Source organism: Rhinopithecus bieti, unplaced genomic scaffold (assembly GCF_001698545.2).
Source record: "Rhinopithecus bieti isolate Rb0 unplaced genomic scaffold, ASM169854v2 scaffold_52099, whole genome shotgun sequence".
In the NCBI taxonomy this organism is placed as follows: domain Eukaryota; kingdom Metazoa; phylum Chordata; class Mammalia; order Primates; family Cercopithecidae; genus Rhinopithecus; species Rhinopithecus bieti.
The window spans coordinates 309019-321164 of NW_016820939.1; the positions used below are offsets into that span (position 1 = coordinate 309019).

Below are 12146 nucleotides of genomic sequence, written 5' to 3' on the forward strand. Positions count from 1 at the left end.
AGAACCCAGAAATAAAGTCACACACCTACAACCAACAGGTCTTCAACAAAGTTGACAAAGATATACACTGGGGAAAGCATACTCCATTCACTAAATGGTGCTGGGATAATTAAAGAGCAATATACAGAAGAATGAAATTGGACTGCTCTCTCTCACCATATACAAAAATTAACTCAAGATGAATTAAAAACTTAAATGTAACACCTGAAACTATAAAAATCCAAAAGAAAACCTAGGAATAGCTCTTCTGGACATTGATCTAGGCTAAGAATTTATGACTAAGCCTACAAAAGAAAATGCAACAACAACAACAAAATAGACAAATGGGACTTCATTAAACTGAAAAGCTTCTGCACAGCAAAACAAACAATCAACAGTATAAACAGACAACCTACAGAATCAGAGAAAATATTCACAAACAATGCATTTGACAAAGGGCTAATATCCAGAATCTACAAGGAATACAAACAACTCAACAAGAAAAAAACAAATAACTCCACTAAAAAGTAGGCAGAGGATATGAACAGACACTTATCAAAAAAAGACATACAAGCAGCCAATAAACATATGAAAATATGCTCAACATCACCAATCATCAAAGAAATGCATATTAAAACCACAATGAGGTATCACCTTATACCAGTCAGAATGACTATCATTAAAAAGTCAGAAAACAACAGGTGTTGATGAGGATGCAGAGAAAAGGGAACACTTATACACTATTGGTGGGAATGTAAATTAAGTCAGCTCCTATGAAAAACAGTACAGAAAATTCTCAAAGAACTGAAAACAGAACTACCGTTTGATCCAGTAATTCCAGTACTGGGTATCTACCCAAAGAAAATTAAATCGTATTTTTTTTAAAAAGACAGCTGCACTTGTATGCTTATCACAGCACTATTCACAACAGCAAGGTCATAGAATCAACCTACCTACCTGTGGGATTAAAAAAAATGTGGTATTGTATACACCGTAGAATATGCTCAGCTATAAAAAGGAATAAAACCATGTCTTTTGCAGCAACATAGATGGAACTGAAGACCATTATCCTTAGTGAAATGACTCAGAAACAGAAAATCAAAAACCACATGTTCTCACTTATAAGTCAGAGCTAAACAGTAGGTACACATAGACATTCAGAATGGAGTCGCAGACACTGGGGATTCCAAAATGTAGGTGGGTGGGAGAAAGGGTGAGGAATGAAATAATACCTGTTCAGTACAATGCACACTATTCAGATGATGGATACACTAAAAGCCCAGATATCCCCACTACACAACATATCCATGTAACACAACTGTACTTGTACCCCTAAATCCACAAAAATAAAGTATTTAATTTCAAAAATAAAAGGCGAAAACTGTTTATTTCAGCTGAGAAAAAAAGTCAAAGTACTATCCATCAAGATAAAAGTCTGAGATAACCAAGACTCAAATCTCTTCATTGCTTAAAACAAAACAAAACTTGTTTAAAGTTACTTAGCACCTGTAATGTGCCAGGTAGTTTGTTGCCTGGGAATTCAAAGATGACTAAGACCCAAAACAAATCCCATAACTCAAAATATGGTAGAGACAAATAGTTAAATAGATCCAGGCTCAGCAAACTACACTGCATGTTTTCGTAAGACTTGTGACCTAAGAATGGTTTTTACAGGTGAATAGGTACAGGTAAATTTATTTTTACAGCTAAATATATACAGGTAAATATTACAGATAAATGTGATGACAGGGAACACTAGCTTTCAACCCCAATTAAGAAAAATGTTATCCCCACCGAAATAATTCCATTCTTCTGATTAGTATACTGGAATTATAAAAATAATACTCAATATTATATTTTTAATTTTGCCAAAAAAAGTTGTGGGAAATTGTTTTCTCTTTTGTTATATAAGTACCTACAGAATATCCTTGATTTTGCCTCTTGGCCTACAAGTTCTAAAATATTTACTTACTGTAAACTTCACAGAAATATTTTTGCTGATCCCTGAAATATTTATGAATAATTATAATTTGGTAAATACAGTGATAAAGAATATACCTATAACCTGAGAACTGAAGTTATTATGAAAATAATAACTTGAGGTAAGGAAGAACACCTAAATTAGCTTAGTAGAATGGTTTCAGGAAAGACTTCCTCGAGTAGGTGACATTTAGTCTGAAAAACTACACAGGAGTTAACGAAATAAGGGGGATAGGCAGAAGAGTCACCAAGAGGTTGGAGGAGGGTCTTTAGTTGCCCCGGGCCAGTTTGAGTCTTGAGATAAGCAGACGCCAGGGTGGAATTGAATCTGATTAGTTTCAGTTGTTAATGACACCCAACTTTATATCTCTACCACAGACTCAGTTCCAGTTATAACCAGTTACCTGACAGTGTTTTTAACCAGCTAAGGGAGGTGGGGTGCGCAGAATTCCCTGCTGAGAAGATGCCATAATCTCTACTCTTCCTGTAGACATGGATCCTTCTTTCAGGTTCTATTATCTCTGCGGGCCTGTCCTGTTTATTTTTTAAAGTTGTATTGTTTTATATAAAAGACACTTAATAAAATACTTAGGGTGTTTTTTTTTAGTGATAGGAATCTGTAGAAAATAAAATTAATTTTAAAATCTTTGCAATGACATCCAAAATTTAAATATAGATTTTTTTTTTTTTTTACTGGATAGATACACATATATATATATTTACTGGATATATATATGTGTGTGTGTGTGTATCTCTCCAGTAAAAGATAGTGAATAGAACACCTACATGAGCTTATCAATTCTCCTTCCCAAACATCACAAAAATGATGGCAGGAAATAAATTTTTAAAAATTTAGAACCTTAAAGAAAAGGAGAACTAGAGATAAAATAACAACAGTGAGAACTGTCAAAAATAGGTTAAAAACCAGAAAGCATATGATCAAGTAATAACTGACTTCTTAGCTGAACAGAGGAAGTTAAAAGTTAAGTATCTGTAGCTGGGAAAATCAAGAAGCAAACTAATTCATTCCTGAAAAGGAATGAATGGAGGTTTCTTTCCTAGAGAAATCAAGGAGAGAAAAGACCTCACACTAAAAATTGGTGGGCTGCCAAAGATATGGTTGGCTATCTCCTGACAACCTTACACGGAAGCCCAATAATTGGATTAACTTGTCTATGGTAAATGTATGTTTAATTTATACGGGGTCAGCTACATTATGTAATGAGCCCTTTGTTCAAAAGCAGAAAAAAAGTATGATTAAAATATAAAATATAAAGCTTTTTCCTTTCTTCCTTATTTTCTTTCCTTAGTCTTTTTTTCAGCTTGTCCATAGGTTTGTTTATTTTTTATTTGCTAGTTAAAATTTTTTTGTAAGGAAAGGAAAATTTTAAATTATTAGGCTGAATTTTGTCATTTGTCTTTATATTGCATAATGCTAGCTTTAAATACAAACATGTACATTTAACTCCTATGTAGAATCACCAAAATCACAAAATTCTTATTTTGTGGTTCATACATGCTTATATATTTTATTCTTACCAGAACAGTGGAAACACTACACAAAATTAACTCAATTTTTTATTTCAAGTCTACCAACACATTCTACCAACACTCTCTACCTTTGACTTAATGGCATCATTACTTTCAGCAAAACCAGCTGTGTAATACCGGGAAACAACAGGAATAAGAAAGGATATCACAGGATTCCTTGCTCATTTGTGTTTCTTAGAATGCCATTGTCTTCTTTTTGCATTAGAAACAACTCTCATTCAAATAAAAAACATACCCTCAAGAGGTTATCAGTATTTATGTTTACTCAGACTTAGCTGTAACATGCTTACCTTGTGCTAGCTGTGAGTCTCATTAAACTTCTAGGCACCACTGGGTCTCTTGGAATTCTGTGTTCATGGGGTATCTCCAAAACTACATGCAAACAGGGTAGCAAGTACTGGCAGACGTATTTCATATTCCAGTGTTCCAACAGGCTTACTTATAAAACACAGGTTTAGAGATAAAATTATTAGAATTTCAAGATACTAACAGTGGAATATTAATCTGAGCATGGGACTCCTTTGAGCATGAGACCCTGTTCAGTTGCACAGGTCTCATTCTCATGAATCTGGGTCTGAATTTATAAGAAAATGCCAAATGGTTGTGCCATATTGCATTCCCACCAGCAGCATTTGAAAGTAACCGCTGATTTGCATCTTTACCAGTAATTGGCAGTGTCAAACTTTTAAAATATAGCCATTCTAGTAGGTATATAGTGATATCATCTTAATTTGCATTTTCCTAATTAATAATTTTGGTGAATATCATGTGTTTATTTGCTACGCGGATATCTTCTTTAGTAAAATATTTAAATCTTTTGCCCAATTATAAAAATGAATTGTTTTCTTTAGTTTTGAAAGTTCTTCATATATTCTGGATATAAATTCTTAATCAGATGTATTCTTCGCACATATTTTGTCCCAATCTGTGGCTGGTTTTTTTTTTTTTTTTTTTTTTTTTTTTTTTGCTTTTGCAGGAATCTTTTGAAGAGCACAAGGTCTTAATTTTTATAAACTCTAATTTTCCAATTTTTTAATAGTTCATGCCTTTCATGTCCTATCTAAGAAAGTTTTGCTATCAAAGGTCCCAAAGAATTTCCCCTAGAAATTTATATAGCTTTAGGCTTCACATTTTTGTCTATGTAAAATTTTAAGTTAATTTCTTTATATGGTGGAGATAGGTTTTAGCTTCAGTTTTCTGTGTATGGATGTTCCAGCACCTTTTACTAACAATGTTTTACCTCATGAAATTACTCTGTCATCTTTGTTGGGATCATTTAATTGTATATATGTGGGCATCTTTCTGCACTATCTTTATCTATATATCTATCCTTACTCCCAATACTACACTGTCTTGAATACTGCATTTGAATAAGTACTGAAATCAGACAGTGTGAGGCCTTTCTTGTTTTTCTGTTTTAAAATCATTTTGTTTATACCAGGTCCTTTGCATTTCCAAACAAAGTTTAGAATATGCCTATCAATTTCCACTCAAAAAGCTACTTAGATCTTGACTGAAATTGCACAGATTCTATAGATACATGTGAGATAAATTTACCCATTAAAAGGAGTCTTTGAATCCATAAACATGATATGTTTCTCCACTTAGTAAGTCTTCTTTCATTTCTCTCACCAATGTCTTATAGGTTTCAATATAGAAATTTTCCACATTTTCTTAGATTTATCCCTTATTATTCATCCTTTTTGATGCTATTGTTATATTTTTTAAATGTCAATTTCTAATTGTTTAATTACAAGTATATAGAGAAATGCAATTTTTTTAAGTCAGACCTATGGCTAAGAAATACAACTTACTTTTGTATGTTAATCTTATGTTCTGTGACCTGGCTAAACTCACTTATTAATTTTGGTAGAATTTTAAATAATCTTTGGGAGGGGAAGGGGGGGAAATTATACCATCTGAGAATGCTGATAGCTTTATTTCTTCCTTTATAATCTGTATATCTCTTATTTCTTTTTCTTGCCTCATTGCTCTGAACAGGGCAGTTAATATATGATTTAACGAAATATGTGTCAACTTGATTGTGCCAAAGTGTGCACAAATTCACCATTATTTCTGCATGTGTCTATGAGGATGTATTTGAATGAGATGAGCGTTTGAATCAGTGGATTCAGTGTGGGTGGGCATCATCCAATCTGTGAGGGCCTGAATAGAACAAAATGACAGAGGAAAGAGAAACTCCCTCCTTTTCTTCCTGTCTGCCTGTTTGAGCTGGAACATTGGACTTCTCTTGCCCTTGGACTAAGATTTGCACTGATTCTCCCCTGATTCTCAGGCCTTCAGACTCTGACTGAAATTATACCACTTTCTTTCATGGGTCTCCAACCTGCAGATGGCAGGTTGTGGGTCTTTTCAGCCTCCATAATCATGTCAGCCAATTCCTCTAATATCTCAGATATTATGGATATTTGATATCATAATATGGATTATGGAGTCAGATGGGAGAGAGATCCATCCTATTGGTTCTGTTTCTCTGGAGAACCCTGACTAATACACAGAAGTTGTTAGAACAAATGTATTTTCTTTGTTCCTGATTTTTAAAAGAAAATAAACATCTTTCACTATTAAGTATATTAGCTCTAGTTTTTTTGTGGATATCCTTTATCAGGTTGAGGATGTTATCTTCTACTCCTAATTTGCTGAGTTTTACTTTTCTTTTTTTGAATCTTGAATAGTTATTACATTTATTTCAAATGCTTTGGGAGGGGATGACACAAGAGATCATATGTTGTTTTTGTTTTTAGTCTGTTGATAAGCTAAGTTACATTGATTACTTTTTAAATGGTAAGGCAACCTTGCATTTGTGTTTAAGAATGAGTTACTACATCATAACCAAATACACTCCATGATGTATGATGGGGTTATGATGTAGCAACTCGTTCTTAAACACAAAAGGGTAGACAAAGATCACAAGTCATTTGAGGGAAACCTCTAACATGAGAGAGAAGATAACAATAAACAGCAAAAAACAGCATTTGAAGTAAATAAAGTATCACTGTCACCTTCAAAGAGATGAAAGAAGATATTGTATGCTAGGTAACATAACATAATATTGTGTGTGTATGCATGTGTGTGTGTGTATTATATATTGCCCAGGCTGGAGTGCAGTGACACTCATAGCTCACTGCTACCTCAAACTCCTGGGCTCAAGTGATCTTCTCACCTCAGCCTCCTGAGTAGCTGTGATTAAAGGCACAAGCCATCATGCCCAGGTAATACTGTGTGTTTTTAAAAAGAATCATTCAAAGAACCAGAAAGAGCTCCTGTAAATTAAAAATAGGACATAAAAGTTCAGGGGAAAAAGGAAGGATGACATCTAAGATATTTCTCAGAAAATGCAAGGGGGAAGACAATAAGAATAAAATTAGCAAGAAGAAGCATAAGAAAATTAGAGGTTTATTTAGCATCTGATTAATGGTAGCACCACAGAGAGAGAACAGAGATACTATACTAGGGTGGGGGTGGGGCAGGTAGTTAATGGAGTTATAATGCAAGAACATTTCTTAAACTGAAGACCTGAATTTCCAGTGCCCAGCATGATTTTAAAAGATCTATAGTAGGTTAATTATTGTGAAATGTCTAAGCACCAGACAAAAGTTTTGGGATAAAGATCCCAAACCTTCCACTGAGGGAAAACAATTTACATTAAAAAACTCAGGAACTAGACTTTTCAGCTGCAATTCTGAAAGTCCAGAGACAGTAGAGCGCTGCTTTTAATATTTTGAGGGAAAATAATTTCCAACATTATATGTAGTATAAATGCATTTTTAGGCCCAGTATAGTGGCTTACACATGTAATCCCAGTTGTTTGGGATGCGGAGGTGGGAGGTTTGTGTTTGAGCCCAGAATTTGAGACAAGCTGAGCAACGTAGTGAGAACCCCGGCAACCACCCATCTCTACAGAAAATAATTGGCCAGATGTGATGGTGCACAGTTGTAATACCAGCTGCTTGGGAGGCTGAGGTAGGAGGAATGCTTGAGCCTGAGCTCACTGAAGTGAGCTGTGATGGTGACACTCCACTCTAGCCTGGGTGACAGAGTAAAACCCTGTCTCAAAAAAAATTTTTTTTTAATTGAAACGAAAGATGTAGTCCATTAAATCAAAAGAGCAAACTAGAAGGAAAAGGACATAAGACTCAGAAATAAAGGATCAAACACACAATAAAGATAAAAAGAATCCCCAGAACAAGGGTACAAAGAAATTCCAGAATGACATTTATGCAGCAGGCCTAAAGAACAAGTACATATTGGAGTAGGAGAATGCAAAGCTCTAATAAGAAAGTCCCTGAAATGGAAAAACTTGTTTGCCAGCCTTCTTGAGAGGAGATTGATGTTTCTGATAGTTTAGGGATATTTAGGTACACAGAAAACCAAGCAAGCAAACAAAAAAGGACAATTATTTACTCTAGAAGGAAAATAAAATAGCACAAGAAAATTCATATAATACGAATACACTATGCAACTCAGTTTTGAGTAATTACATGGTTGCAATCGTTATAAAGGCTGAATATTGACAAAATTGAAATTGAGATCATTGAATTGGAAAAACAGGGGCATGGAAGTCTAATGGATAAAACATAGAGATGAAAAATGTTCAATGCCATTTTATTGAGTAAATATAGAATATTTTTTGTGGTCTAGGCAGTAAGTGCCTCACAAATACTGTCCATGATATTAGGATTAAGGTTGGTATTAATTCCAAGTTAACTGGAATATAAGGTTGGTATTATTAATACCTATATTAATAAGGTAGTAATCTATAACTGGTATTACTAACCTATAGTTGGTATTACTAATTCCAAGTTTGTTGATGAGTGAGTAAAAGCACAGAAAACTTAGTTAATTTCCCCAAGATCGGTGGTTTTCAACTGGGGTGATACTGCTCCCGACCCCAGGGGACATTTGACATTTTTAGTTGTGATAGCTGGGGTGGCAGTGCTGGCATCTAGTGGGTAGAGGCCAGGGATGCTGCTAAACATCCTATAATGCAAAATACAGCTCCCTGCCACAAATCATTATCTGGCACAAAATATCAATTGTGCTTTGGTTAAGAAATAATATCCAGAATGAAAAGGAATGGCAGTGGGAGAGCTGGGATTTAAATACCAGCAGCTCTTGACCACCTTGCTACTCTGCCTTTCAATAGCAGTCTAATGATGTTGTTTAGAAACATGAAGATAAAAATCAGAAGAAAGAGCTGGAAGAATTAAAGTGGTTGCTTCTACAAAGAGATAACCTGAGATGGAGAATAAAGGCCGTAAACTATGATTGTGTTTCTGTGTGTTGTTTTTCACTGTTCTCTTAAAAGACCTGAAGCGCTATTTGAATTGTAATATGCTTATTTTCAAAGGTTAAAATATTTGTGAACATTCAAATCATAGACAATTTTCAGCTTAATTATTGTTTTCCATATTTGAGAGTATTTATTAAAATGCAATTTATAAGAGTTTTATAGCAGCAAATATTTGTAATGAATGAAAAGAGGGAAAAGGGTTCATGGAGGAGAAAATAAGAGAACTTTTTGTCTTGATTGACATCTTGCACTTCAAGTTCCAACCTGTGACATAATGAAGTATTTTAAACAGAAAATCCTGAAGATCCAGATTTGTTATGGAAAAAGCTATTCAGACCTTATAGGCAAACAAAAAACAATGGCTTTACTAGATAATGATAGATTACCAATTCTATCATTACATGTATTAAAACATCAACATTAGAGGAACAGTGAAGTCATTCAAAAAACACTGGAAGTGAGTGAAATAAGGATGACACTTTTATTCTTAATAATTATTTCTAAGTTAATAAATGTGATATAATCTAAAAAAGCCATATGGAAAATACAAATCTAACTTGGAAATTCACCCAATATTTTCTGCCAGTAAGATTGTATCTTTAATTGAACAAGATATATGGCAAAGAATAGGAAGAAAGATAGAAAGTTTATGTTACTACTACAGCAGTACGTTGGATCAGCAGATTATCCCACTCCTTAGCCTCAGAGAAAACACAAGCCATCTACAAGAAACTTTCCCATCTCTATTTCCTTCCCCGCATCTCCATTTTCCTTTCTCAGGTGTTTCTCCTCCTGTATAAGGTGCTTGGTTTTTTGGGTTTTTTTTTATGACTAGGTAATTTCATATGTTTCAAAAAGCAAAAGATACCAGCATACAGTAAGAAGTCTTGAACCTGTTGCCAGGCACATTTACCTCATTCTTCCCAGTTCTCTACAAATAACCATTTTTATACTCTGAATCCTCTCAGTAATTCTTTATATAAATAAAAGCAAACATGGATATGTGTACACACACACAGAGACACACATTTTTCTTATATTTCCCGTATGCACTCTTCTATGTCTTGTTTTATTTCACATAACAATGTTTTGGGATACAATTTAATATAACAAAGTCTGACCACCTTGAAGATACTTATCATTTAACAAATGAGAAAATTTAATTCCAGAGATTATATTTCCATTAAAATATTAACTACCATAATAATTACTGGACAATTTTAAGTTTTCAGTTCTCAGATACACTAAAAGAAAATATTTTAAAATCAGACATATATTTTCTATGTTTTGGATTTTTTTTTTTTTTTTAAGAGACAGGGTCTTGCTCTGTCACCCAGTCTGGAGTTCATTGGCATGATCATAGCTCACTGTAACCTCAAACTCCTAGGCTCAAGTGATCCTCCCGCCTCAGCCTCCCAAGTAGTTGGGACTACCAATGCCTGCCACCACGCAGACTCATTATTTTTATTTTTTGTAGATAGAGGTCTTGCTATGTTGCCCAGGTTGCTCTTGAACTCTGGGTCTCAAGTGATCCGCCTGCCTCCCAAACTGCTGGGATTACCAGTGTGAGACACCATCCGTGGCCTGTTTTTATGAGTTACTAGTTAAGCCAACTTAAAGAAAATGTGTACTTTTAGTAAACAGTATGTTTGGAAACAAATTCATAATTAGACTAAATATCCTTTGCATAAAAGTTGGGCGGACACTGTGGCTCACACCTGTAATCCCAGCACTTTGGGAGGCCAAGGTGAGCGGATCACTTGAGGTCAGGAGTTTGAGACCAGCCTGGTCAACATGGCGAAACCCCGTTTCTACTAAACATACAAAAATTAGCAAGGTGTGGTGGCACACATCTGTAGTCCCAGCTACTCGGGAGGCTGAGGCAGGAGAATTGCTTGAACCCAGGAGGCAGAGGTTGCAGTCAGCTGAGATCAGGCCACTGCATTCCAGCTTGCATGACAGAGCGAGACTCCATCTAAAAAAAAAGTAAATCAGTGGTCTTAATGTTCTTAATTTGCCTTAATTTTGCATCATTTTCTGTACTTCTTCTAAATTGTAATTACTAAAATTTTAAATTTGCAACTTTATCAAATATTTTAATTTCTCTATTTAAAAAATCCTACGATAGTCAAAGATCATTTTAAAATGCTAAAACCTAAATAATCACATTGAAATCAATTTTTTTCTAACAAGATTTTAATGGGAGCTAAGGAGTTTGAGATTGTATAAATAATTAAACCCTGCCCTCTACTCCATGCGACATGGACAACAACTCAGGTGGACACACATTTCTTTGAATGGAGCTCAGAATGCGAAGTTGGTAGGAGAGAGAAAGAAAAATGTAACACATGACAACCATACACCAAGTTAACCCCAAAATATCCCTGCTTCCTGGGGACAAACAGCCTGATTTGACCTAGAATTGTGAAATCAAAGGAAGGTGAGAGTTTCTTTGTGGCCCTTCTAAGATTCTCCCAGAGTGCAAAGCCTACTCTAATGCCACAGGAGAATCCTATTTCATAGTCGGTTGTCTTTCAATAAATGGTGTTTTGCTTCAGTTCTAAATTAATATTATCTTTTGGATACACATTAAATTAGCTGCCCCTCTTCTATTTCAAGTGAAAAATTACTTTGCATTTTATGGATTCAACTTATTCCCAGAAATGCTAGATTTGTACTAGCAGACAATCAGAGGGCATTGTACCATGTCTATTTGAATTTCTTATGGTATATGGACATACCCTTGTCTGAAATAAAAAAAAAAAAAACTACAGAAAAAAGTGGAAAGATAAACTCTACTCCCTAAAACAGGAAGAGAAATAATTTCAACACATATAATAAAAGGAAATTCAATATCTATCAAATAACCACCATAGGCAAAGCAATCCAACCTTCCAAAGGTTGAAATTAGTGATCTGTTAATAGAAATATAATAAAAATGTCAAATACAGATTATATTAGTGCTGTAATAAAGAAAATTAAGTCGAGATTCTTCAAAATTATGTATGTTCACGAGCACAAAATAACAAAGAAAATGGTAAGCATGTTGTCAAAATGCAATCAATGATATTTCAATCATGCTACATTTCCCCAGCAGAATTTTGTTATGTTTATTCTGGTTGTTTTGTATAACTGAGCTATCTTTTTTTTTTCCCCAGTTATTTTGTGTGTGTGTGTGTGTGTGTGTGTGTGTGTGTGTGTGTGTGTTATTTTGGTGAAGATGAAGTATAAGAACTCTAAACTCTTTATACAACTTATATGTATCTTTGAATAGACTATCAATTTTTTTTTTTTTTTTTTTTTTTTTTTTTTTTTTTTTTTT

The 12146-nt window shown here is 34.3% G+C and overlaps 1 long non-coding RNA gene across 1 annotated transcript in view; it reads right to left on the reverse strand.

The window, feature by feature from the left end:
- Window positions 1–10773: 10773 nt before the first annotated feature.
- LOC108520629 (uncharacterized) overlaps window positions 10774–12146 on the reverse strand; it is a 13793-nt gene continuing 12420 nt past the window's right edge. Inside the window, exon 3 of the long non-coding RNA XR_001882947.1 lies at window positions 10774–10799. This is a non-coding gene — a long non-coding RNA (uncharacterized LOC108520629). The remainder of the gene's footprint in view (window positions 10800–12146) is intronic.